The sequence below is a fragment of the Peromyscus leucopus genome, chromosome 8a (genome assembly GCF_004664715.2).
Source record: "Peromyscus leucopus breed LL Stock chromosome 8a, UCI_PerLeu_2.1, whole genome shotgun sequence".
Taxonomy (NCBI): domain Eukaryota; kingdom Metazoa; phylum Chordata; class Mammalia; order Rodentia; family Cricetidae; genus Peromyscus; species Peromyscus leucopus.
Window position 1 is genome coordinate 46,987,190 of NC_051085.1, and position 27,262 is coordinate 47,014,451.

Genomic DNA, 27,262 nt, shown 5'->3' on the forward strand with positions numbered 1-27,262 from the left:
TTTGAAGACTAAATTTACCATTTCCAAGATTTCTGAATGCTTTTCATTCCCATCCATCTATTACGGGTGTAGTTACCTATTAAATTTGTGCTTTGAGGTTGTCACTGTGTCGTACTGAAGGTAGTAAGGTATTTGTTTAAAAGTGAATTTTGGATTCACACATTATGTATAGCTCCAAGGCAATTTTTTTTTTTTTTTAATGTTTATCTGAGAGTTCATGCTGCCTGGGCCTTGCCTACCTGAAGTCACTCCTCGGCTTCTTTATGAACAGAGCCCAGTTGTTCTTGTGTAGCACCGTGTCCTGCCAATCGATGGTGGCTGGTCTAAGGCGGTTCTGACTGTTTGTATCCCTTCACCACAGTCTCAATTTCCCCACCTCCCTGAGCCAAGGAGAGTCAGGAGGACATGACCCAGCCAGCATTATAAGATGTAATGGAGATGATGTCTGGCAGCTTCTGGGAGGCAGGGGTTGGGATACCTAGGATACAGTGGCCAACAAACAACAATCTCCACAGAGGAGAGGACAAGGGACAGGTCCTCGCTGGCACCACTGAGCAGTTAGACCAGACCTCCTGTGTTCTTGTTCTCAGGATGGATAAGAAATGTGTGTGTAACCCAGGCTGTAATGTCTTACTGCTAAAATCACTCCTAACTGGTTCTTTCCCTCCTCAGCCTGGCTCCTGGAAGATCTTTCAGCTCAGAAATATGGCCTCCCCTTTGGAAGGGTCTTTCTTGTTCCCGACTTTAAGCCAGGACGGAACTTGATCCACGTCTGAGACATGCAGTCTCCTCTGCTTCCTCTCACTACCATGTGACCACCTCTGCTTCCTCCCACCCCCAGAGAGAAACGACTTTGTTTGCTGCTGAAACCCCACGTGGTCTACTGGAGTCTTCTCAGCTTCTAGTCACACGCATAGAAGCACATGAATTCACCAGCTTTAGAACAGGCACATAAGACGTAGCTGATGGCCCCTCCTCTGTTAAACTCCCAGCTTGAAATGCAGGCCCAACCCACCATCTCACATGCCCAGGGCTCCGGGCTCAGTTCACACTCTGCCACGGGACTCCCTCCACTCCGGACACAGATTTGCCTCTTTCTGTTAGCACGGCAGGAAGAACCAACTTCTGTCTCTGCGTTGTTCCTAATTCCTCCGTGTGGAACAAAAGGGAAACCTCTGTTGCTGTTTGTCAGGGCTTCTTTGAAATCCCAGTGCAAGTTAAGAATTACTGCATCTGAGCCTCTTTCAGATAGGCTTACTCTCGGGAAAAGTTTGGAACCACAAAAGAAGACAAAACCAACAGAAATGCTATTTCACCATGACGGTGAATGTCTGAAGCAATGCTTCCCAGTCTTTTTGAGTCTGTTCCGTGGTGTTGCAACACTAATGGAATAGACAGGGTTATGTCTTCCCTTATTATTGAATGTATCTAGATGGTTCTACGGAGGTGTATAGTGATATAAATACATCCTATGCGTCTACCATAACTTCCCTAATTCCCCAATTATGGTGCTGTAAATTTGTATCTACTCTACATAATGTTGCATGATAAATATTTTAAGATTTCCTTAGGAAAAACTCCTAGAAGTAGAATTACTTAGACAATGGATATAAACATTTTAAATACATATACAAACACATATCTATTGCCAAAGCATTCTCTCAACAAATGTTCATCCTCACAAACTCTGAGTATAATAATGTTTTAAGCTTGCCAGTTTGATAGACAAAAAAACCTCAACGCTCATTTAATCTACATTTCTTTGATACTCATAAGTTTGAGCATTTTTCATATGGTAATTAGCCATTTGTCTTTCTTCCCAGTGCATTTTAAATAAGATTGTATTTACTTAGAACTTTGCAGAGACGGTCGTTTCACAAATCAAATTAAGATTCCTTTTTACGCCCAGGAAGTATATAAAGCTTCTGAACGGTTTGTGTTGATATCTGTTTCATAACGGGCATCTCCTTTGCAAGTTGAAATGGCATCTTCAAGTTGCGTCGGGTCCAAGTGCTAATTAGACTCTTTTTAGGTAATTTTCATCCACAAATACCGAAGTACAGAGCTATGTATATAAACATAAGTGACCAAGTCATTCGTATGTGTATCTATGTGTATGGTTGTATCCTTGTGAATATATGTATATATACACATATATGTACAAATAATCCATATACATTTGTGCATATGTGTATACACACACACACATATATATATGCATATATATAATGCACACACATACACTTAGCCACAGGTATAAATGATTTTTAACTGGAAACTTCAACATAATTAGATATTTCCATAACCTCTGGTGATATACAAACCTGTCTTGAAAATGATTAAAAACTATCACTGATATACTGATTTGGCATTTTTCCATTTTGTGTTGTGAATTTGAATAGACTAAAGAGAATGGCCATGTGGTTGAATTAATAGTCACAGCTTCAGAGGGTTAAGTACTGGCTGAACAGCAGAGCATGAGGACCCTAGTTCAGCTCCTTCCACACCTGGTGGCACATTTCAGTCACCTCAGCGCTTGGCAGGACTGGGTCAGAGACAAGCTGGTCCCAAGTGCTCATTGGTCAGCCAGGTTAACGCAAGAGACTCTTTCTCAAAAACTAAGCTGGAGAAGGACCAAGGAAGACATCCAAAATCGGCCTCTGGCCTCCTCACGTTACACACTTCTATGCATACTCATACACATATAGGCCCACCCCACTCAGATATGAATATCACACACACACACACACACACACACACACACAGAGAGAGAGAGAGAGAGAGAGAGAGAGAGAGAGAGAGATCTTCATACTTTCAGTGGTGGAGTACTGAACTATGCTTACGGAAACTGAAATATCCAGAGGAATTATTAGTGTGAAATGGGTCTAACAGTTGGTAAATTTCAATTAGAGTTGTGAGAAGACAGCCCCCCCCCCCCCCGTAGAGAGGAGCCAGAAAGGACTTGTCTAAGACTATGGGAGAAATTGGAATGTTCACGAACCAGAAGAGACTGGGGTGGAATCCTGGTTGAGTGTATCCTTGCACGCGGTCCTGGACGTGTCTGCAGGTGGCATGGCTAGAAACAGTCCTGGGGCTGGGAGATGCTCAGTCAGTGCCTGCTGGGCAAGCATAAGGACCTGAGTTTGGTCCACAGCACCCACAGTAGTCAAGTGTGGTGGTGCATGTCCACAACTCCAGCAATGGGGTGCGGCGGGCAAGACAAGAGGACCCTTGGAGCTCATCGACCAACCAGCCAGACCAAACAGACAAGCTACAGACTCGGTGAGAGAACGTGTCTCAGAACAGAGGGCTACATCCAGCTTTGACTTCTGACTTCTACAGACATGCACACACACAAGCAAATGTACACATACACACACACACACACACACACACACACACAAAGACAGTCTACCAACTAGCATTTGAGGAGTGCTCAGTTGCTGTGGCTTTTGTATTATTGCTAAAAATGACAACATGGGACAACCAGAAGACCCAACACAGTAACTGTCGTAGGAAACATGGCAGTGGTAAGGGGTCACTTGGCAACACTTGAGGTAACTCCGTCCCTTCCAGGTTGATGGGCGTGGCATGATGAGAACACATCAAGAGAGTCTTATTTCTGTGAGGAACACAACATCCAGGAAGCCGTTAACTCAGAATTAGGCTTGTTGATTTATTTGGGGGGTATGCATGTATGTGATCGTCTGTGTGTGTGTGTGTGTGTGTGCGCGTGCATGCGTGCGTGCGTGCGTGCGTGTGTGTGTGTGTGTGTGTGTGTGTGTGTGTGTGTACATGTTGAGGCCAGCGGTCAACCTTAGGTGTTGTTCTTCAGAAGCCATCCACTTTTTCTTTGTGAAGCAAAGTCTCTCACTGGCTAGGCTGGCTGGCCAGTGAGCCCTTGGGATCTGCTTGTCTTTGCCTCCCCAGTTCTGGGATTGCAAGCATGCACTGCCCTACCCAGATTTTTCAGGTGGGTTCTGGAAATCAAACTTATATCCAAGAGCAAGTGTTTTATTAACCGAGCTATCTTCCAGCCTCTGTCTAATTTTTCATTTTCTTATTCCCTCCTCTAATTGGCACACACCAAACTAGGTAAACACGCATAGAGTCAGGCCAACTTCTGTTTTTAAATTTTGAGATAAGGTCTTACTGTGTAGCTCCTGACTAGCCTGAAATTCTCTATGTAGATCAGGCAGGCTTGGAACTCACAGAGCTCTGCCTGCTTCTGCCTCCTGAGCACTGGAATTAAAGCTGTGTACCATACACCCAGCCCGAGGCCAAGCTTTATACCCTCAGTGAAGAAGTGAGGAAATCATACCAAAAGCAAAGATGAGAATTTGATCTGGTATTTCAATGGCCATTTAAATGCATCTCTTCATCATTATGAAAGAATCAGTGAAGGAACCAAGGACTTATTCTACTTCTTTTATTCATTAAAAAAAAAAACTAAATAAATATTCCTTAACACTTTCCTCATGTCCTCATAGCAAGTTACAAATTGTCTCTCTGGGTATTGTCTTCTGACTTAGACCAGGCTAAATGAAAGTGTGAGGTGTCTGTCTGTTTCAAGCCAACCTTAATGGCTTATAGTCTTAATTTTTGTGAATAAAACTTAGTTTAGCTGCGTCTTCAATAGGAATGAGGCATGATACCATCACGGAGGGGCCTATGTATATAATACAGGCAAGCTCAATCCTGTAACCCAAACTGCCTCATCTTTGACACTGACATTATGAACACCTATTTCATGTGGTCTGGCAGCATAATTATGACAAGTTTATATGATCAAGTCACACACACAAGACAGATAGTTATGTGTAAGTACACAGCTACAACATATTACATAGTTACATAAACTAATACGTAGTTACAGGTGACTAGCCGGTATGATTTTAATATGCATGTAATTAAGATATATGTGGAGATGAAGACTCACTGCTTAGTATGCAGTAAGTATGTGCCCACTGTCTCCCTCGTTCTTTTTTTTTCATGACTTTCATATGCTTATTTGAAAAAAAGAACAAGGGGTCTCTCATCAGAGAGCCTTGAAAATTTATGAACTGTGTTTACTACTGACTGTACCTACAGTTCCTGCTCCTCCCTGAAGCCCAAGCATTTCCTCTCGTAAGGACTTGGGATTGCAGGCAGAGGTACTTAATACATCTCCTTTTTTGGTGATTAGCCAGCATCTGTCATATCATCGCAGCTTCAAGTGTACCTGCTTTTCACACAAAAGCAAAGCCAAAGTATACAAAAGAAGTCAGGAGCCCTAGCCCCTGCTCTGGATTCGATCCCGTCCACCTCCACCTCCTAGCTACCAGAACTGGCTATCAGCTGCTCCAGTCTTCATCTCCTGGGGCTTTCCCAGTGACACAGACAGGTTCTAGGGCCTGCTTGCTTTCCCTGGCTTCTGTTGGACCCACCTTTCTAGCTTAGCCTCCAACCTCCCTATTTTTTCTGATTCTGGATTGACCTTTTTCCATCACACTGTGGCCACAGAGAAGCACAGATACTCAGACCCCTGGGGGCATTGTAAGGTAGGGCTCAACCATAGAATGCATTGGAGGAAAAAAAATCTTTGAACACTAAAGGCAAGAGCATCCTGGATGGACTGGAACCAGCAAGGTCTGAGCTGGTCATCTGCAAGGCGGGTACACCCTTAGGACTGGGACATAAAACCAAGCTTACGGGCCATTCAGTGAAGAGGTGGTACACAGAGCCATGAGCCCAAAGATGAGCCTAAATGTTTGTGTGTCTTAAGCCAAAGAGCCAGCCCCAGCCCTGCCAGAGGTCCATGTTAGCCAGAGAAGCCCACCCAAGGTTGTTTGTGAGCATGAAGGTGGTGTCAGATGATATGACCTAGAAAGAAGTCAAAGAATCTGAGTCCTGCAGGTATTGGGAACAGGACAAGAACCTGGATCTTGGAACACAGACTCTGTAATCGTGTTCAAGGTCACAAAACAGATCAGGCTATGTCTCCTCAGAGGCCCCTACAAATAAAACCAAGAACTGAAGACTGATTCAGGGATGAAGGGAGACCTCCAGGATAGATGGGTTGGATGCAGACCAGGCACTAGCATGACCATTGACAATGTGTTCCATGTCTAGGTCAGACCTGATATCCGAAGGTCGCATGGTCCCCATTGAGATCCTCTCTATGTGACCAGGGCCCACCCATCCTCACCCCAACATATCATTCAAGAATGAGACTCAAACTTAGGAGCAGTGGGATTTTCCTATGGATTTTTGCTCTGTCAGGAAAGGCACCTTAACCAGAAGGTGAGACTGTGGGAGCTGGTGGGAACCAAGAAAATTAGCAGCTCACCAGCTATCTGCACGGTGAGTAAGTAGGCCTGTTACAAAGCCAGGATTTCAGGGGGCAGATGATAGCCCAGATTTCATAAATGTCACCTAGGGAGTCTAGACCAGCAAGGAATACATTGGCAACTTGGTAGAACATGAAACATAATTAGAGGTGAAGGGGGTGGAGGAGAGCAGCCAGGCACCCACAGGCCCAAAGGTAGACTTGGCTGTAACACTCAGGGACTGGATTTATGCTCCCACCTGAAACTCACCTGGTAACAGTGATGAGAAATGCCCTTTCAGAGCTGGAGAGATGGCTCAGAGGTTAAGAGCACTGGATGCTCTTCTAGAGGTCCTGAGTTCAATTCCCAGCAACCACATGGTGGCTCACAGCCATCTGTAATGAGATCTGGTGTCCTCTTCTGGCCTGCAGGGACATATGCAGGCAGAACATTGTATGCATAATAAATAAATCTTAAAGAGAAAGAGAGAGAGAGAGAGAGAGAGAGAGAGAGAGAGAGAGAGAGAGAGAGAAATGCACTTTCTAAGCCTGCTTATAGTCACTGTGAGCCCCATGTGTCCACTGCATCTTCTCCACCCTGGGGTAAGAACACAGGGACTCTGTTCAATGCAATTAGCCACTTACTCTTATCTGCTCTGTGCAGTTGATTTCATTTTTTTTTTTTTTTACCCAAGAGGATGGTGACCATTTTTTCTTCAATTAGCCCATCTCCCAGGCTTTGACTATACAAAACTTACATCCAGCCTTTTAACTGAAGTTAGATCTGACTTGGGTCTTGCCTCTGAAGAGTTTGGGCAGGTTGGCTTCCCTCAACATCCACCTCTACAAACGCAAGGCTTGCTGGACTTGTGAAGCTGTCACATTTCTCCCTGAGCAGCCAACTATACAGTCACAGGAGATGCTGACTGTTGCCATCCATGTGACCCTCGGAATGTTGACACCATCTAAGTCTACCTAGGATGAAAAAAGAAGACTCATAACTTAAGGCCCTGCCATGGTTTCAAGGGTGACCTTTAGCTGCCCTGGGCCACTGGACTCCTAGTGTCTGAGATGCTTCATGGTGAAAGGAAACATGCTGATTGGCCAGTAGCCAGGCAGGAAATATAGACAGGGTGAACAAACTAAGGATGATGGGAAGGGGAAGGTAGAGTCAGGAATCACCAGCCAGATGCAGAGGTAGCAGGAGATGAACAGCCATGCTAACAAAGGTACCTCCATATGGCAAAGGATAAATAAGGAATTGGGTTAACTTAAAATGTAAGAGTTAGTTAGTATTAAGCCTGAGCTATTGGCCAAGCATTTACAATTAATATTAAGCCTCTGAGTGGTTATTGGGAATCAGTGGGCAGGAGAGAAATATCCAACCACATATGGCATACCAACATATGACCAAAATTTCCACATAGAACCCGACAAAGCTTAAATAAGAATTCTATACACACAAAAACAGAGTCAAACATGGCTTCTTGGTAGCTGCATTTTCTCAGGTGGGCTCTGTTTGCTGGCAGTGAGCAAAGGCACAGCTCCTTTAAGAGTCAGCTTCCAGGCTTAGTGCAAGCAGCAAAAATGAGCAGCTCTTTTAAGAGGTCCTACTACCAAACACTCGTATGGTATTTATGAGCAGCCAGCACCATGCTACTCAGTGGCAGCGTGAACCCAGAAACTCCCCCAAAAATGGGGTGGAAAATATGACTCCCAGGGATGATCACAAATATGCCTCTGCTGTGAGACTACACTCTTGGGAAAATGAGAGGTTGGAACCAACCACCAGCATGCCATGATCTAAGTTACACAGCAGGGTTTTTTGCTCATGCAAACAGAAAAGGTTATAGATACCCAGTAAGGACAGATTCAGACAAAAAGAACCTCTAAACAGGTCACATTATGTTTTAAAAATATACATAAGCTTGGGAGAAAAAAGAAAAAGGGTAGAGAAAATCCTTATAAAAGGAATAGAGTAATAAAAAATAAAACAAGCCACCTAAAGATGGAAAATACACAGAGTCTGGATACTGTGTATTATTGTGTTGTCTTTAAATTTTTGACAGCTAATGAACAAATGATAACTACTAAGAGACATTTGATTATTAAAGCTGCTAGATTAAACCTACCTATATATTTTTAAAAATATCTTGACTTCAAAATTTAAGTCAAAAGGTATGTTACTTTGGGAAAGAAGTTCTGCTCTTATTTTCATAGGAACTGAGAGGCTGTGGATTCATTCTGGGTTAAGAGAAAACAAGTCTGATTGAGGGAGACACCCTGAAAAATCTCCAGTGGAAACAGATGGTCCAGATGATCCAACATTTCAGAGCACCTCTCTTGAAGTTTCCTCTGAGTTCTGCATCCAGAACGGCTTCAAGGCTGATGGCTGAGATGATCCAGCCTCACAAAATACTCTAGGCAGAATTTTTTAGGTTACCCCAAAGATTACCAGCTCCTCAAATCAGCAGGAAGCAGTCTAGAAAACTACACCTACATTCTCCCAAAAACGGGTCATGGATATTATCATTTTAGGGGGGTTGGTTACAAGTTGTTATGGATAACAGTCAAGAAAAAAGCTAAACAAAGATTAGATTCAGGGATCTTATTGTGAAAAGGAAAAGGGGTGATGTAGAAATGATAAGATAAAAGGGTAGTTTATTGAATCTACTTTAATCCAAAAAACAACTATTAATTTTACATATTTTACATTTGTATAGATTTTAGTTTATTGATACAAATTTAAAGCTAATTTTGTTATATGTATATTTGTACTCTTGTTTAAGATATGCTGATACAACTCATTTAAAATGTAATTTATAATTAAGAAATACAGATTATTAGTCATCTATAATAGTCCAACTTATAGTCATGTTAGTTAGGTTTTCTAGGTATACAGAGATAAATTTCAGATAGACATGTAATTTTCAAACACTTTAAAGACCTACAAAATATGGTATTTAAAATGTTTTAATAACTTAGACTTTTCATGACAGTGAGACATGTCTGCTCCTGGCAGCAACAATGTACTCCAGAGAAAATGATGGGCATGAAAGAAATTCCATATGGAGTTTGTTTTCTTTTTTTTTTTTTTTTTTTTTTTTTTTTTTTTTTTTTTTTTTTTTTTTTTTTTTTTTTTCGAACAGGTTTCTCTGTGTAGCTTTGCGCTTTCCTGGACTCACTTGTAGGCTGGCCTCGAACTCACAGAATCTGCCTGCCTCTGCCTCCCGAGTGCTGGGATTAAAGGCGTGCGCCACCACTGCCCGCCGGAGTTTGTTTTCTTTATGCCAAAAGCTAGCCATGTGGACAAAGAAACTGCCCTTGCCTCAATTGCTGACAGTTACTGTCCAAACTGGACCAGCAGGACACAAGAAAGGTGACTGCCGAACTTTACAAGACAAGGTAGTACAGCCCTTCAGAATTCCCTGCTTCACAGGAAAGTCTCTCAGATATTCCAGGCCTGTAGGCCAGAGTTGGATACCCCAACATTGCAGAGAAACTTTGGGTGACTGTCCAGGAAGCCTGATGTCCCTGTCATTAGGTAACATTTCATCCTTCTGGAGCCTTTGATGGAGTTGAAGACTAGACAGTCATAGTTATAATTTTTCTTAGGTATGATAGAAGGGTAAATTAGATATGAAACTTTGGACTCACCAAAATAAGATGGATAATTAAATGTTTTCTCTGATTTTGTCAAATACAAATAGACTAGATGTTGTAATTCTTACTTGATAACTGTTTTGTTGTATATAATCTTAATATATTCAAGTTAAAACCTTCCTTTTTAATTAGACAAAAAAGGGGGAAAGGCTGTGAAATAATCCTCTAATGTACTGTAAAGATCTGTCACTCAAACTGGTTTAGTAAAACACTATTGGCCAATAGCCAGACAGGAAGTATAGATGGTGTGACCAAACTAAGGATAATGGGAAGGAGAAGAGCAGAGTCAGGAGTTGCCAGACAGACAGAGAAGGAGCAGAAGATGAACATTCCATGCTAAAAAAGGTATCACCACATGGCAGAGTGTAAATAAGAAATATGGGTTAACTTAAGAGCTAGTTAGTAATAAGCCTGAGCTATTGACCAAACATTTGTAATTAATATTAAGCCTGTGTCGGTTATTTGGGAGCAAGCAGTCAGGACAGAAAACATCTAACGACAGTTTCCATAGTCCTCAGCCCAGTTCCTTTAAAAAAAGAAAGAGAGAGAGAGAAGAGAAGAGAAGAGAGAGAGAAGAAAGAAAGAAAGAAGGGAGGGAGGGAGGGAGGGAGGGAAGGAGGGAAGGGAGGGAGGAGAGGGAGGGAGGGAGGAAGGGAAGGAAGAAGGGAAAGAAAAAAAGAAAGGAAGGAAGGAAGAAAGAAAGGAAGGAAGGAAGGAAGGAAGGAAGGAAGGAAGGAAGGAAAGAGAGAAAGAGAGAAAGAGAGAAAGAGAGAAAGCGAGCACTACTCCTTATAATTTCCTCAAGCCCTTGGAGTCCAGGTTAAAGGAAACCTGCAGAGTCCGTTGACCTTCACTCAGGTTCTCCAGGGGGTGGGGAGAGGGAATTGTTGCATTTGAGTCTTGTGTGGGTCCTAATAGCTGAGCTTTGCCTGGTGCTTCCAATATTTTCTTTCAAACTTCCCATTTTGCTGCCGCAGCTGGGCCTGTCAGTTTTCAGTACTAATGGGTTGTGATGGGGTGTCAGGGGAAGTCAGCAATCAATGCCCGGGAAAAAAAATGATGGGGGTGCAGGGGGCCCATCACGGCTGACATGGCTGGGAACGGGAGCACAATGACTTTCTTTTGCAGAAAAACAGTCAAGAAATTCTATGCTGTTTTTTTTTTTTGGTTTTTTTTTTTTTTTTTTTTTTTTGGCTTGTTTGAAATTAGTATAGATTTTTGTCCTTTGAGGACTGGGCTGTCTGCCCTTCCCCTAATTTAAGTTTGGCTGTGAAGAGTGTAGACTCCAGTTTTTAAATAACCAATTTACAGTATAGTTAAATGGTAATTCCTGTTGTGGGTTGTAGTTATTTCTTGCAGGCAGATGAAATGAGATAGGGAACCGTCTGTGGAAACAGAGACATGGAAGAAATGGTGAGAAGTGGTAGGGGCTATCACATGAAGCAGACACTTCTAGAAAAAAAAAAATTCATTTAGACCCCAGAGTCACATGATGTGAGATGCCATTACAGTAACACTCAGTGTGGAGATGCTAATGTAAAAAATATCAATGCCTGGCTGTAGTCTACATCCAGGGCAAGAAAACTTATTGAAAATGTTGTTGCTAATAATTCAGAGGCCCTATTATGACTCTGGTGTCAGAACACAAAAATGATGCTTGATACATAGCTGCCTTTATTCAAGACATCTATCAGGGAGAAGATATGAGAACAGATAGCTTTGCCGGTCAAATGCGATGTTACCTGTGTTGGGGAAACGTTTTCTAAATGAAAGTTTATTGTACTGCTTGTGTGGATTATATTTCTGCCAACCACCAAGCACTGTTGAGCAAAATGATTCGGGGCTGACTTTATTCAACACATGAGTTCCTGGCTGTTATGTAACTCAGAGATGGCATCCTACCTAACCTGTTTGCTTTGCAAATCCAAATCCGCGTGGATCCGGCTCTTCTAAAGCAAGAGCCATCGTTATTCATCTTTCTGTTTAAAATCCAGAAATCTAGCAACAGAGAAAAATGTGAGCAGAAAGCATTTAAAGCCGAAGGGAAATGTGAAGCTCTGTCAACTCCAAGCCCCAGCCACTGTACCCTGTTCCTTCTCTACGCTATCAACCTTACCTAGTCTATTAAGATAATCTCATACTTTCTGTTTCATCACAGTCTTAATAAGCACAGAGTATTTTCATGGGAGTAAAATAATACATTTAATCTTTTCTCAAAAATCGGCACCAGGAAGACAGAGTACGTATGTTTTTCCTGTTCCTCCCACCATGGCCACCAACACTGGATGTTCTAGGTGCATATGCATTTATACAAACACATTTATATAAACACAAGAAGTGGTAGAGGACAGAATGAGGCAGAGCTGAAGAGGGAGCTGGGGACTGGAATGACAGCTTTGAGTTGGGGGAGGAGGGGAGTGTTTGCGGCTTCCATTTTTATTTTTTACCTCATACCTCCCATGTCTAGAACTTAGGAACCTGACAACCTTGCAGGGCCAATGGGTACAAGCAACAAGTAGCCCCAAAGAAGCTCACCCTCTAACTAAGAGCTAAGCGGACAGCTGAGTACCGCAGAAGCCATCTATACAGTCACTCCACTGCAGCACCTCATCCCGCCATGCTACAGAAGCCCAGACCTTCACTTCGTGAGGCGCTGAAGTACCTCTGTATCACCAAATGACAGAATCAGAGGTGATCAAGTAAGAAGCATTAACACGTGAAGAAGGAGAAAGCCCCAAGACAATGAGGAGGGATGGATGACAATTCTACACACACACACACACACACACACACACACGTTTGACAACCGAGAAGACGTAGATCACTTCTTGATAGATACAAACTACCTCAGATAACCTGGTGTAACCGAGAAGACGTAGATCACTTCTTGATAGATACAAACTACCTCAGATAACCTGGTGTTAAATGGTAATTTGAATAGTCCTATTGCTACCCAAATAAATGGATATCTTTCTCCCCTCAACAAAAAGATGTCTCTGAGCTCAGATGGTTTCACTGCAAAATTGTACTAAACAGTGAAAGAAAATTAATTCCAGTTTGCCATAATCTCTTTCCAAAAAGTAGAAGATGAGGAAATGTTGTTTGTTTTTGCTCTTTTGGGGGGGGGGGCGCCACCTCGCTCCCAAATAAATCACACGCACACACAGAGGCTTATTCTTAATTATGAATGCCCAGCCTTAGCTTGTTTTATTTCTAGCCAGCTTTTCTTAATTTTAAATTATCTCGCCTACCTTTTGCCTCTGGCTTTTCCCATTCTCTTCTGTAAGTCTTACTCTTACTCCATGACTTGCTGTGTAGCTGGGTGGCTGGCCCCTGGAGTCCTCCTCCTTCTGTGGCTACTTCTCTCTTCCTCCATTTCTTTCTTCCTTTTCCCAAGTTTCTCCTTCTATATTTTCTCTCTGCCTGCCAGCCCCGCCTATCCTTTCTCCTGCCTCACTATTGGCAGTTCAGCTCTTTATTAGGCCATCAAGTGTTTTAGACAGACACAGTAACAAAGCTTCACAGAGTTAAACAAATACAACCTAAACAAAAGTAACACACCTTAAAGTAATATTCTACAACAAGGGAACACATCCCAAATTGTTTTAGGGAAAACAGTACCAAAACCAGAAAATAACAACACAGGTAAAAGAAGGAAGAGGAGTGTAGTTAGTTATTTTTTTACTCTTTGGGGGCCCACCACCCAGTTCCCAAATAAATACATGGAGACTTATTTTTAATTATGAATGCCAGGCCCTTAGCTTGGCTTGTTTCTAGCCAGCTTTTCTAACATAACTTAAATTATCCCATTTCTCTTTAACTATGTTTTGCCTCTGGGCTTTTTACCTTTCTTTATTCTATATATCTTTCTTTCCTTCTTACTCCATGGCTGGCTATGTGGCTGAGTGTTCCCTGGCATCCTCCTCTCCTTCTCCTTTTCTCACTTCTCCCCCTTCTCCCTAGATTTCTCCTCCTATTTATTCTCTCTGCCTGCCAGCCCACCTATTCTCTCTCCTGCCTAGCTAGTGGCTGTTCAGATCTTTATTTGACCAGTCAGGTGTTTTAGGTAGGCAAAGTAACACAGCTTTACAGAATTAAACAAATACAACATAAAAGAATACAACACATCTTTTCATTATTAAACAAATATCCCACAGCATAAACAAATGTAACACATCTTAAACTAATATCCCACAACAGAGGAAGAGGAAGGAAGGAAGGAAGGAAGGAAGGAAGGAAGGAAGGAAGGAAGGGAGGGAAGGACGGAGGGACAGAGGGACAGCAGACCATTATCACTCATGCACATAGATGCTAGGATCTTTAACAAAATACTAGCAGATAGAACTTAGAAATATATTTTAAAATCCACAGACCTGACCAAATAGAGTTTAACCTAGGTGTTTATGTCTAGTTTAACATTCAAGAATCATCATTGTAATTCACCATTAATGAGATAAGTGGGGAGGGGGGTGCAGGAGTCTGTCAATTGGTATAGAAAAAGCACTGGGGGAGGGGGAATCCATATTCATTCATCATAAAGAAAAGACTCAAGATCGCAAATATTCCACTCAGTCCTGTCTTCTATGACTAACCCTACTCTCCACCCCCTGCCTCTTTCACTATCTCTGTGGTGTTGGGTAAATTCATTTCCCTAAGCTTCAGTTTCTTCACCTGAAATAAGGGAGGCGATGTCAATGCCCAACCCACTGGGCTGTTGTGTAGGTCTCTACTACACGGCAGTGATGAGCAATAAGATAGATGTAGGCTTGTGGAGCAGTGTTTGATGGGACAGTCAGTTTGGTGCACTCTGGCAAGCGTTAGTACTTTGTCTGCAAACTCAAGACTCCCTTAACTAAAGCGTCTACCTATGTTAGTGACAAGTAGAACTCTCTCACTCCCAACCTTATAAACTACACAAGATGTAAGTTGTGAGTAAATAAAGTAAAAATGTACATTACAACACCTTTGGTTAAGGCAATTTTATATGCCACAAGGAAGAAATGCTATATAACTCTGGAATATACTGCTAATCACTGCAAGATATTGAAAATGTTAGGCCAAGTGTAAAAATAACAACAACAGTAATGAAAGAATGCTTGCCGGGCGGTGGTGGCGCACACCTTTAATCCCAGCATTCGGGAGGCAGAGCCAGGCGGATCTCTGTGAGTTCGAGGCCAGCCTGGGCTACCAAGTGAGTTCCAGGAAAGGCGCAAAGCTACACAGAGAAACCCTGTCTCGAAAAAACAAAAAAAAAACAAAACAAAAAAAAAAAAGAATGCCTTTGGAGAGGGCTCATATTCATTTCTCTCTTGCATTTTTTCTGGTCGCTCATCCCCTGCATGTCTGAGGCAGTTTCTCTCCCATGTCAGGTTGTATGGAATAGATGCCTCCTTATCTCATTGTCTTACACCCGTTTGCAGAATCCCCACCCCCACCCCGTGTTTGCTGGTGTGCTTGCTACACGGATATTCAGATACCGTCCACACCACCTCTGTGTAGTCTGGAGAAGCCTGCAGGGCTCCTTGCAAAAAGTGTCTTCACGGATAGGAGCTGTGGACGGTTCAGCTGGTAAGTGCCTGCCTTTCAAGCATGAGAATGTAAATTCAATCCCCAGAACCTACATGTAAACGGGAAAAGCCAGATGTGGCAGAACATGATTGTAATCCCAGCATGAGGGAGACAATGAACTCCAGATCGTCAAGAGATGCTGTCTTGAAAAGAAAAGGTAAATAGCTCCTGAGGAATGGTGCCTAAAGTTCACACACACACACACACACACACACACACACACACACACACACACACATATTGCCAGAAGCTAGCAACATTCTTGGATTCAACCAACTTTGGATTGAAAATATTTGATGTATCTGTACTGAACATGTACATGCTTTTGGTGTGTGTGTGAGCGGCCTCTAAACAATATATCATAATGACTATTTATGTAGAATTTATAGCATATTAGGTACTTATTATAAGCAGTCTACAGGTGAATTGCCATGTACAGGAGAATGTGTGTAGCTTAGATGCAAACACTATGCCATTTTATAAAAGGGATTTGGTATCTACAGGGTTCCTGGAAGCAGTCCCCCATCATACCAAGAGAGGCCTCTTCTTTTCACCTCAGGATGGCTTCCACCACCACCCCCCATGTGGTGCTCCAGGTCTCCTCTGTTACCTCCATGTTCTGAGCTCCGGTCCTGCCTGTCTCTACATCCTGCATCTGGGCTCTCCACACATCACCTGAGAAGAAGCCGTGTGGCTCTGACAAGAGGAAAACCTTCCTGTTTGGGGTCCCAGTTCAAACTGGATTGTAGCACTCCTGTTGCTCGGCAACGGCTATATTTTGTCCTTTGGGGCATCCTGGCTAAAGATTTCTCCTAGTAGAGGGCCTCAGAAGATTCACTCTTTACTCTTTTAGGTTTATAACTATATAGACCAGAAGGCTGAAAAACATTGACTAGATAATATCTATCGGCACCCTACCTGGGTCAAGCAGACCTGAAAAGACATGTGCCCAGAAATGTACACACACTCCAAAAACCTGAAATTCTGGGTAAACTTTTTTATGCACACTCAAAAGCAATAGAAGTAAATCCCCAGGCGTCAGAAATAAAGGCAAAGGGGTGAGAAAGAGCTGAAGCCAAATAAGTGACCTGGGGTTGTGAGCAGAATCAAAACTGCCCAGCTGAGGTGCAGGATTGACGCCTGTGCAGGAGCAGAAGACTTAAGACCCCAGCTCCTGCAAAGCAGGAGGCTGAAACTATGTCCCTTATAAAACCTGGAGCCCCAAAGCTTTGCTCAGACTGTGACAATGGACTTAGTGGTTCAGCGTAATGGTTTAGGATATCAGTAAAGAAGCCTATTGCCGAGCCGGGTGGTAGTGGTGGTGGTGGTCGGCGGCGGCCGCGGCGGCGGCGGCGGCGGCGCACGCCTTTAATCCCAGCACTCGGGAGGCAGAGCCAGGAAGATCTCCGTGAATTCGAGGCCAGCCTGGTCTACAGAGTGAGTTCCAGGAGAGGTGCCAAAGCTACACAGAGAAACCCTATCTTGGAAGAAGAAGGAGGAGGAGGAAGAGGAAGAAGAAGAAGAAGAAGAAGAAGAAGAAGAAGAAGAAGAAGAAGAAGAAGAAGAAGAAGAAGAAGAAGAAGAAGAAGAAGAAGAAGAAATTACACCCGAGGCAATGTATGCATCCATAGTGACTGTGTATAAGAGAACCACTGTGGGTAAGTTAAAATTAAAAATGCACACAGCAATCCTACTCTGGGTGTACTGCCAAAAGAATTGAAAGCAGAGTCTCAAAAGAGATCTGTGTACCTCCATTCATAGCAGCATGACTCATGCTGACCTAAGGGTAAACACAACTCAAGCATCCACCGGTGGATGACAAGGAAAATACAATGAAGTATTCACATCTGAGGAATAGTATCCAGCCTTCAGGGGAAGGGAGTTCTGTCACATGCTATGATGAGGATGCATCTTAAGATCTTAAGGACATTGAGGTAAGAGAAAAGAAAAAAAAAAAAAAAAAGACCAGTCAAGAGAAGATAAATTGTGGTGGTATTGTGTTCCCCAAAATATTGTGTACCTTAAACTTATCTGGGGTCAGAGAACAGAAAAGCCACTAGGTAGGCGGTGATAGCACACACCTTTAATCCTGGCAATCCAGAGATAGAAATCCCTCTGGATCTCTGTGAGTTCAAGGCCACATTGGAAACAGCCAAGCATGGTGACACGCCTTTAATCCCAGAAAGCCAGCCTTTAATCCCAGGGAGTGGTGGTAGAAAACAGAAAGATATATAAGGCGTGAAGATCAGAAACTAGAGGCATTTTGGCTGGTTAGGCATTTGGCTGGTTAAGGTTTTGGCTGGTTAAGCATTCAGGCTTTTGAGCAGTAATTCAGCTGAGACCCATTCGGGATGAGGACTCAGAGGCCTTCAGTCTGAGGAGACAAGACCAGCTGAGGATCCGGCGAGGTGAGATAGCTGTGGCTTGTTCTGTCTCTCTGACCTTCCAGTACTCACCCCAATAAACTGCCTCGGGCTTGATTTTATTAATAAGAACTTTTAAGATTCCTGCTACAATAAATGCTACATGATTCACTTCTATGAGGGGTCTAGAGTTGAACTCACAGAAATAAAAGGCAGAATGGTAGTTTCTAGAGCCTGAGAAAGAAGGGGGAAAGGGAGTCATTATTAAATAAACATAAAATTTCAGTTCTGTAAGAGGAAAACATTCAGAAAACTAGCTGCATGTGAGTATTCAACAGTACTGAACTACTCACTTAGAAGTTGTAAACATGGCAATTTATGTTAGATGTATCTGAAGGTAATTTCTATAGCTTTCTTTCTCCATTTTTCACATGTATGCATCTACTTATCTCTATGTGTACCATGTGTGTGCAGTGCCTGCAAAGGCCAGAAGAGGAAATCACATCCCCTGAAACTGGAGTTACAGGTGAATGTGAGCCACCATGTGGGTGTTGGGAGCCCAAATTGGGTCCTCTGCAAGACAAAGAAGTGCTCATAACCACTGCACCATCTCTCCAGCCCCTAAACATAATTTTTTATTTAAAAAATGGTTAGAACCACTTAAATCCATGTGTCCCAAAAGAGTAGATAAGAAACAAGACAATCTAGAGAAGAAGATAGTCAGAAATCTATGTCATCCCAGAAAACAATGCCTGAACTCACAGAAATGAGCTCACACCAAAATATTGCTAACACTATGGGGAAATGAGTGATCATTAAAAAAAATCATCAGAGACAGAAAAAAAAAACATTCTCCAAGAATATTGACAATAATCGGAGATAGTGTAAAGCAAATGTCTGCACACATGATATAAAAGAGGAGCCACAGGTATTTATAACCGGATGAGAGGACGGAAGAGGTGAGCAGATTGGAAAGGGAGAGAAGAGGCAGCATTTAGAGAAAAGAAAAACTAAATAGAGAATTCTATGCACAAGATGCACCGTAATTTCAATTTTGTAAAACACCATTGGCAGAATAAACACTGCTAATTCATGGAACAAGGGGAAATATCGAGACAACATGTTTTACTGAGGCCAGAGCCATTTGCCAGCCAACTGATGGTTTATGATGCACGACACAATACCCACACTATGGGAAAACCCAAAATAACATCCAAGCATCCCAGGACTCATTCTGACAGACATTGAATCAGGCTCTCTTTACACGACCTGAAGATACAGTTAGAAAAGCCACGGTCAAGGTCCTTCCTCTTCTGGTTTTTGCACTATGGTACCGTATTCTAGAAGATGATAGACAAAAATAAATTCAAATATAGGTAAGTCTCATGAAGAAAATAGAGATTGGTGGGAGAATAGTGGTCAGCGTCGGGAGGAGCCTCTCTGTAGAGGTGGCAGTTAAGCTGAGTAGGTGGAGAGGGAAGAAAGTAACACTTAAACAAGTAAGGAGGGTCAAGGACAACCGTTCAAAGGAAAAAGGAGCAGAAGTCACTGCCTTATCATCTGAGGACTACTAATGCTTACCCTCAACCACAGCATGTTACATGCCGTGGCGGCGTATCGCTATGAGACTGCAGAATATGTATTTCATCTCCTTCTCTGTTTCCTGGCACAATAGCCCAGAAATCCTTGGGCTGTCCCATATGATGATTTCTTTATTCTAGGTTGCCAGTGGCCAGCAGCCCTGAGGAGCTTCGAATGATAAAACACTATGATAAAAGAAGATAGATAGATAGATAGATAGATAGATAGATAGATAGATAGATAGATAGATAGATTGTAGATGAGATAGATAGATAGATAGATAGATAGATAGATAGATAGATGATAGATAGATTGATTGATAGATGATAGATGAGATAAATAGATAGATAGATGATAGGTAGATAGATAGATAGATAGTAGATACAGAGATAAATATCAATGGTTGTCCTAGTTAGCATCAGCTGTTATCTGAGAGAATCTCAGTTGTAGGATTGCCCAGATCAGATTGGTCTGAGGCCATATCTTAGAGGAATTGCTTTGATTGGTGATGATGATTGATGTGGGGGGGCTCAGCCCACTGTGAGCATCACTGTTCTTGGGCAAGTGAGCCTATGCTGTGTAAGAAAGCTGGCTGAAAGGCTGGAGAACTGGTTCAGTGATTAAGAGCACATACTGCTCTTGAAACCTAAGTTTGATTGATTCCCAGCATCCATCTCAGGCAGCTTATCGCTGCCTATAAAATACCTGATGCCTCTGACTTCACTGGGCACATGCAATCACATGCACACACCCACATATCAGCACACAGACATGCATGCATGCATACACGTACGTTTAAAATAGTAAAAATAAACTAGGAAGGAAAGGGAGGGAGGAAGGGAGGAGGAGTTTAGTTGAGTGATCCAGAGAGCAAGCTAATATGAGTGTTCCTCCATGGTTTCTGCTTGAGCTCCTGCCCTGACTTCCCTCAATGATGAATTATGACCTGGAAGTATAGATCACATGACTTTTATCACAGTTAAAAAAAAAAAAAGCAAACCAGAACAGTGGTCTGTCTTGCTTCACTCTTGTTCTTGTGATGATGTGAGGTGGCCAATACAATGTCTACATGATGAAATACAAGGAGTATGATAGGCATTGGGAGCTGTTAGTCCACTACTGACCTCATGATAGGTGGTATGTTCCAGATGACCCCAGGCCCTTCACCCTCCAACCATGGCAGTGTTGGTGGCTGGATGTCAGAAGCAGATGATTTCAATGCCTGGATATGAATGAAGCCATTTCTAAAAACCCTTTAGAAGCACAGAAGTTGTGGTCCTTTGGTGATCACATACATGACATCACTACAGTCTATCTGAGCATCATACCCCAGAAAGTTTGTTCTTGCATGTTTGTGCAACCCAAAGAACTTTAGCAAATTCTGGTAGTGTCCTCATTGTTGGTCTGCTTCCATCTTTTCTTGTGTTTATTTTCCCTTTCCCCTTTAGATGACTCAACTGATTCTTCCAAGTCATTTATTAGCCTCCCCAATGACCTTGACTGTGTTCAACCACTTCTTAATGAAGCATGTTGTCAACTACCCACGTGCCTTGATGCATGAATGACTTTCCTGAATTAACTCCTAGGGATTTTTTTAAAATAACTTTGCAGTTTCACATACTAAACTTCATCCCATGGTGCTGTTCTTCCAGCAGGTATTCACGGCTCCTGTTCCCAGTTCATCTCCTGCAGCATTGATGAACAGTGGGCAATCATGAGTGATCTCTGCATCATATCCAGGCTGTGGCCTACGTTCCATTACTGGTGGAATATTATCAGACACAAAGTGGCAGTTCATGGCCTTGACACACTGTCAAGGGGTCAAGGCATTAAGGTTGTGTTTGGGGGTGAAAAAAATACAACTTCCACACTTTCATAACCAACAGATTTGGGATACCAGGTGTACTGTCAAGTACTAAGACTTTAAACTCCATCTCTCTTGCTTTCAAGTATTATTTTACTTCTGGTATGTATCACAGGCAGTGGAATGGTCCATAACAAGATGGCGGCCACTATACTTTTTGATCAGGTTACCAGAACATGGGCAGATATTTTGAGTTTTGTTTTGGGGACCACATATGTTTCCACCCTGTACTATCATATCCTGCAGCACTGAAAGATCTGCCTTCCCATGTTTTATGCTCTGGTACCTCCCTTGCATTTGTATGAATGGAAGTTCCATTGAGTATCTTCTTCTAGGAGAGATGAGTTTCATCTCAAATGAGGCCTTGCTGTGGGTGGTTGCCGGGCAACAACAGCTTCCTCATCAGCCAGTGAGCATCTCTAGTAATTTATTTTTCAACTCAAAGCTGTTCTTGAACTCATGTGACTATCCCTTGCTTGGAGTGAAAGGCTTCCTAGCACTCATTTCTGGGGACTCCAGGCTGAGGTCTTCACATAATCTCAAGGATATCAGGATCACCATCCACCAGGGCACATGTTTTGTTCACATCTTCCACCCACTCGTGGAATGCTTTTCCAACCTACTGACACATAAATGCTGTGCTGCAAACTTTTGAAGTTTGAGATACAGCAGCAAAGTCAGTGTGCATTTCTTTCTCCTTCACACTTCTACAGGTAGAAGAACGTTTCTTCCTATGGAGCCCTTTTTCATTTATAGGAAGCCCCTGGGACTCCTCTCTGATGTGTCTGAGTTACCAGCACTGCAAGTCTGGTGCTCAGGAGCCATTGTTATATAAAATGGAGATGATTTGTACCCAACCACTGCGATCTGAACTTCACAATGGCTCTGACGTCCAAATGGAAATTCCAGAGGGGGTACAGATACCTGAGAAGCAGACTCTCCAAATATTCAAGTCTGTACGTGTAATATATAGGTGAGCAGCGAGTCACTCCTAAACTGTAGGATCATGAATATTTAGTATCTTCCACAGCTGGGCTGGATCAGAAACTTGGCTGTAGCTTTCCTGGGTTATTCTGGCTCAGGGTCTCAAGTGAGGCCACAGCTGGAGACACATCTGTGGAATGAAGAAGCTCGTCTCAAGATGGCTGACTCAGCAGGCTGGTAAGTTAATGCTGGGGGAAGACGCTTGAGTTCCTCACCATGAGGACCTCCCATCAGGCTGCTTGTGTGTCTCCTCACAACACAATAACTGACTTCTCCAGACAGAGTAAGCCAACAAAACAAGGCGAAAGTGGCCAGCACATAGCTTCAGAAGTCATCCACCATCGTGTCCACTGTATTCTTTTGGCCCCATGAGCCAACCCTGAGTGGGTATAAGGAAGGTTCTAGAAAAGGCTTGAATCCCAGGAGGCAAGGATCACTGTGGGCAACATTGGGAGTTGGCTACCACAGCCTAAGCTACCCTTTAACATTCATAGTCTTCTACAGGCAAAGGACACTCACTCTCTTTCAAGTGTCCCAAAGTCACTTCTCATCACAGCCATCTACTCAAAATCTAGAATCTGATCATGTACGAGAAGTTAGGTGCAAAGAGGCTCCTCAGAGGCCAACAAACTACTCCAAAGACATCTGGAATTTTGAGAAATTTTAGTGAAAGCAAATTGTATTCATTGGGATCTACATACATAATATGGCAGACAAACAGACAAGATTAGGTGTGTTCAAGGTGCTGTGACCATAGATGAGATAGACAGAAAGATATGGAGATATGGATAGGTAGGTAGGTAGGTAGATAGATAGATAGATAGATAGATAGATAGATAGATAGATAGATAGATGATAGAGAGGTAGAGAGATAGAGAGATATGTGTGTATGTATGTATGTATATAGGATGGATGGATGGATGGATGGATGGATGGATGGATGGATGATAGAAAAAAGAGAAAGATAGATACAGAGGTGACATATATTGTATATCTGTGTATGTTAAGAAACTAGCTCACATTATTTATAGGCTGAGAAGTCCCATGATCTGCTCTCTCACAGACAGTGTAGTTCAATCCACATCCAAATGTTTGAGAACCAGGAGCACTGATCCAGTCTGAGGCAGGAGAAGACCAAGTTCCAACCCAAGCAGTCGGGCAGGAATAAGAGACTCCCACCCATCCGCCTTCTATTCAGGTCTTTGGTATGCTGATGAGGCCCAGGTCACACTGAAGATGGAAATCCACTCTACTCAGCCTATGGATTCAAATGTTAATGCTATCCAGAAACACACCACATATGCTCAGACTATACCAACCAACTTGATCTACAAAATTAACCCCCACAACCACTGGAATAAAACAATATAAATTAATGTTTAAGGTATCATATCACATTTGTATCTTGCGGCGTTTCTAATTCGTGTAAGTTTCCTGAGATACATAATAAAGTCGTCGTTGGCTTATTTACATATTGAACACGTAAAGCATGAGTGTACATGCATTGTGTGCTCATGGTATTCTTCCTAATGGAGGCCCAGAGTCTAAAGAAGTCTGGGGACAGCTGGTGTGAAGAGCCTGAGATAGAAGACAGTGGTTGTTCACTTGCTCCTGTTTTCTCGAGACCATCCATCAAGGCATCTATCTGGAGGGCCTAAATGGTACCCAATAGAGCTACCAGCCTGCCTGCCTTTGGGAGGTGGCAGCTAATGGTGAGGGTTTGGAGGGGGAGCAAATGTAAAAAATCACATCAGGGTAGAAGAGGCGGTAGTGTGGCAGGCATTTTGGCTGCTCTTCAAGATGAACAGAATGTTTAGAATCGAGGACACGTTTTACTTTAAAGAGCTAGGAAATGCAAGGTCCCTTGTAAGCAGCTAAAGCAACAAATCTCTAAGAAAAGAAGGAAGAGTTTGGGAGGGAATTTTTTTACACTTTCTTGTAAAATAAAAGTGTCTTATATTTAGAAGGGGGAAGATGTAGATATTTAGTGGAAAGAGGGGAGAGAGAGAAAGGGAAGGAAGGGGGAAGGGGGAGAGAAGATGGGGGAAGGAAAGGAAAGAGGGAAATTATCAATGTCTGTCATCAACTGCCAGCTATGGTGATATTTTATTTGTATTAAAATGCTTATTTGTATGTTAATAAATAAAGTTGTCCAGGGGTCAGAGCTATTAGCAAGACATAGGAAAGCCAGGTACTTGGTAGGCAGAGCTAGGTAAGTCTCTGTGTATTCAGGGATACAGCCAGCATTAGATACACACACCTTTAATCTCAATACCAACCATAGAAGACCTGGAGGTCTGTACAGACAGGCAGTGACGAGGCAGTCATGTGGTTGGGTTTACAACCAATGAGAAGGCAGAACAGAAAGTCTATATAAAGACTTTAACACAGGAAGTAGCTCTCATTCGGAGAGGTAGGACCACCGCAGGAGGAAGGGTAAGGTTTTAGCTCTTAGCTCTTACCTCTTGGCTTTCTTCTTTGCATTGGTTCTGTGTTTCTTATTTAATAAGACAGTTGGTTTCATCGACAGCCAGCTACTTACCCAAAATATTGCTCCACCCTCTCCTTTTCATTGTTCTGTCTCATTGAAACTTTCCCTTATAGAATCCAAGATCTAGATCGCAAGCTTAATCCTACTAGCATCTTTGGCCTTCCTGACCTCAGACACTCAAAGAATGCCCTCTTTAGGCATCTGTCTGTGTGTGGTTACTATGGTGGGATAGTGCAGAAAATGTCCCGATTACATTATCCCTTCTGGAGTTACCCTCCCCCAGCCTGCACATTTATACACAGCTAATATTGCACGTATTTAGAATGTCCATTGTACAGGCAGTGTAAGCTACATGTTATCACTGAACTATTTGCATTACTGAAAAGCATCTTAGTTAAGTCGTCATTACTGAGAATCATAGTCTAGGCTGCGGATGTAATTTGAATATCCCCCACAGTTTGTATCTCAGAAACGTAATGCCTGAGTTCTTGTGTTGGTGGTATTTAGAGGTAGGACTACAGGAGGTCATGAAAGTGAGGACTCTGTGCTTAATAAGAAAAGGAAAACAGGGGCTGGGGAGATGACTCAGCCCATAAAGTACTTACTATGCAAAGGAGGACCGGAATTCAATCTCTAGCACCCATGTAAAAAGCTGGGCACAGCTAAATGCATTGGCTAGGGAGTAAAGACAGGGTCCCTGGTCTTCCTGACCAGACAGTTTAGCCAATCAGTGAGCTCTAGATTCAGCTAGAGACCTTGTCTCTAAAAAATACAGGGAGAAATGACTAGGGAAGAAAACTGACTTCAGTCTCTTGCCTCTAAATTGTAAGCACACACACATGTCTAAGGGCACACCCCTATACACAACATGTACACAAGAAAAGACTAGTGATTTTCCCTGGGTTTTGCCATGTGACACTCTTTGCCATGTTTTGGCATAGTGACAAGGCCCTCACCAGATGCCAGCACCTTTACTTAGGATTCCTGTCCTTCAAAGACATGAGAAATGTTCTTTATAAGTTAGTCTATGGCATTCTGTTATAGCAACAGAAACAGACTAACAGCTATAAACAATTGCTACCTTGTCCCGAGGCCTTGCTTATAGATAGACACTCTGCAAATTGATTCTCAGCCTCCTAGGGGGCTTCTAATGTATGTTTGCCTACTATTCACATTTTGTGGAAGAGGAAATCAAGGCTGAAGTCATTTGCCACAAGCCAAGCAGGTAGCACAGGCTTGGCTTCAGAGACCATGACTGACCTTTTGAATATTATTCCAGTAGCTCTAAGACTAGATGTCTTTAAGAATCATGGGAAATTAGGCTAACAGCATAACCCTGTGCTTTATCTCCAAATCTTGACTGAGCAAGCCTGAGCATACCCTGGGAATTGCTTTTTTCATGAAACATCCCTGCTGATGCTAACTTAGGCAGTTAGTAGTTTTCTGAGACACACATTATATCGTTAATCTTTGACAGGCACCATGGCACACACCCATAATTCCAGCATTCTCTTGAATGCAGAGGCAAGAAAAGTATTTCAACTTTGAGAACAGTCTGATCTATATGGTGAGTTCTAATCCAGGACTACATAGCAAGACTCTAAACACCCACACACACACACACCAAAAAAAAAAAAAAAAAAAAAAAAAGGTATCTCTTAAATTGTAACGCTGCTTGCCTACATAAACAAAGGGATTGAACTCTATCATATAGATTATGAATTGGAGGAAATGTGTGTGTGTGCCGCATTCAAACCACAAACTAAAAACTTGATGTATTTTTTTTTTACTTGTTTTAGAAAATTATTTTTCAGTTTACAAAAACGTTCTTTGCAGTGAGTTCTCTTGGAGCAGCAACTTCTAGAATATGATGCCATGCACTATTGCCTATAAAGTGAAGAATGCTGGGCCACCAGAATGGGTGATGATGGTGCTGTGGCAGAATTTCCAGTGTCCAGGGTAGGGGGTGTAGCTCAGCTGGTAAAGCGCTTGCCTACCAAGCATGCACAGAGCCCTGCTGGATCCTCAGCATTAACCAGGAATGTTGGCACCCAACTCTAATCCCAGCGTTCAAGGTGTGGAGGAAAGAGAATGAAGTTCAAAGTCACCCTTGGCTGCATAGTAATTTTGAAACCCAGCCTGGGCTACACAAGACTCTGTCTGAAAAACAGGAAAAAAAAAAATAGGTGTATAGAAAAATACTGACACTTAGTGAATATAAATTTAACCATTTTTATTTCCGTCTTCCATGCCATTTTCTTTGACATCTGGTGGTGGTTCCGCTTAATTGCTCTTGAAGGAAAGTTGATGACCAAGAAAATAAAAACACACTCAGCAATTATCGAAGAAAGCAGAATCTATTGGGTCATATTTGACCCCAGATAGCTTCTGAGGTGCCTGTGCTTGTAGTTTTCCACTCCACAAATGTGGCGGAGTAGCAT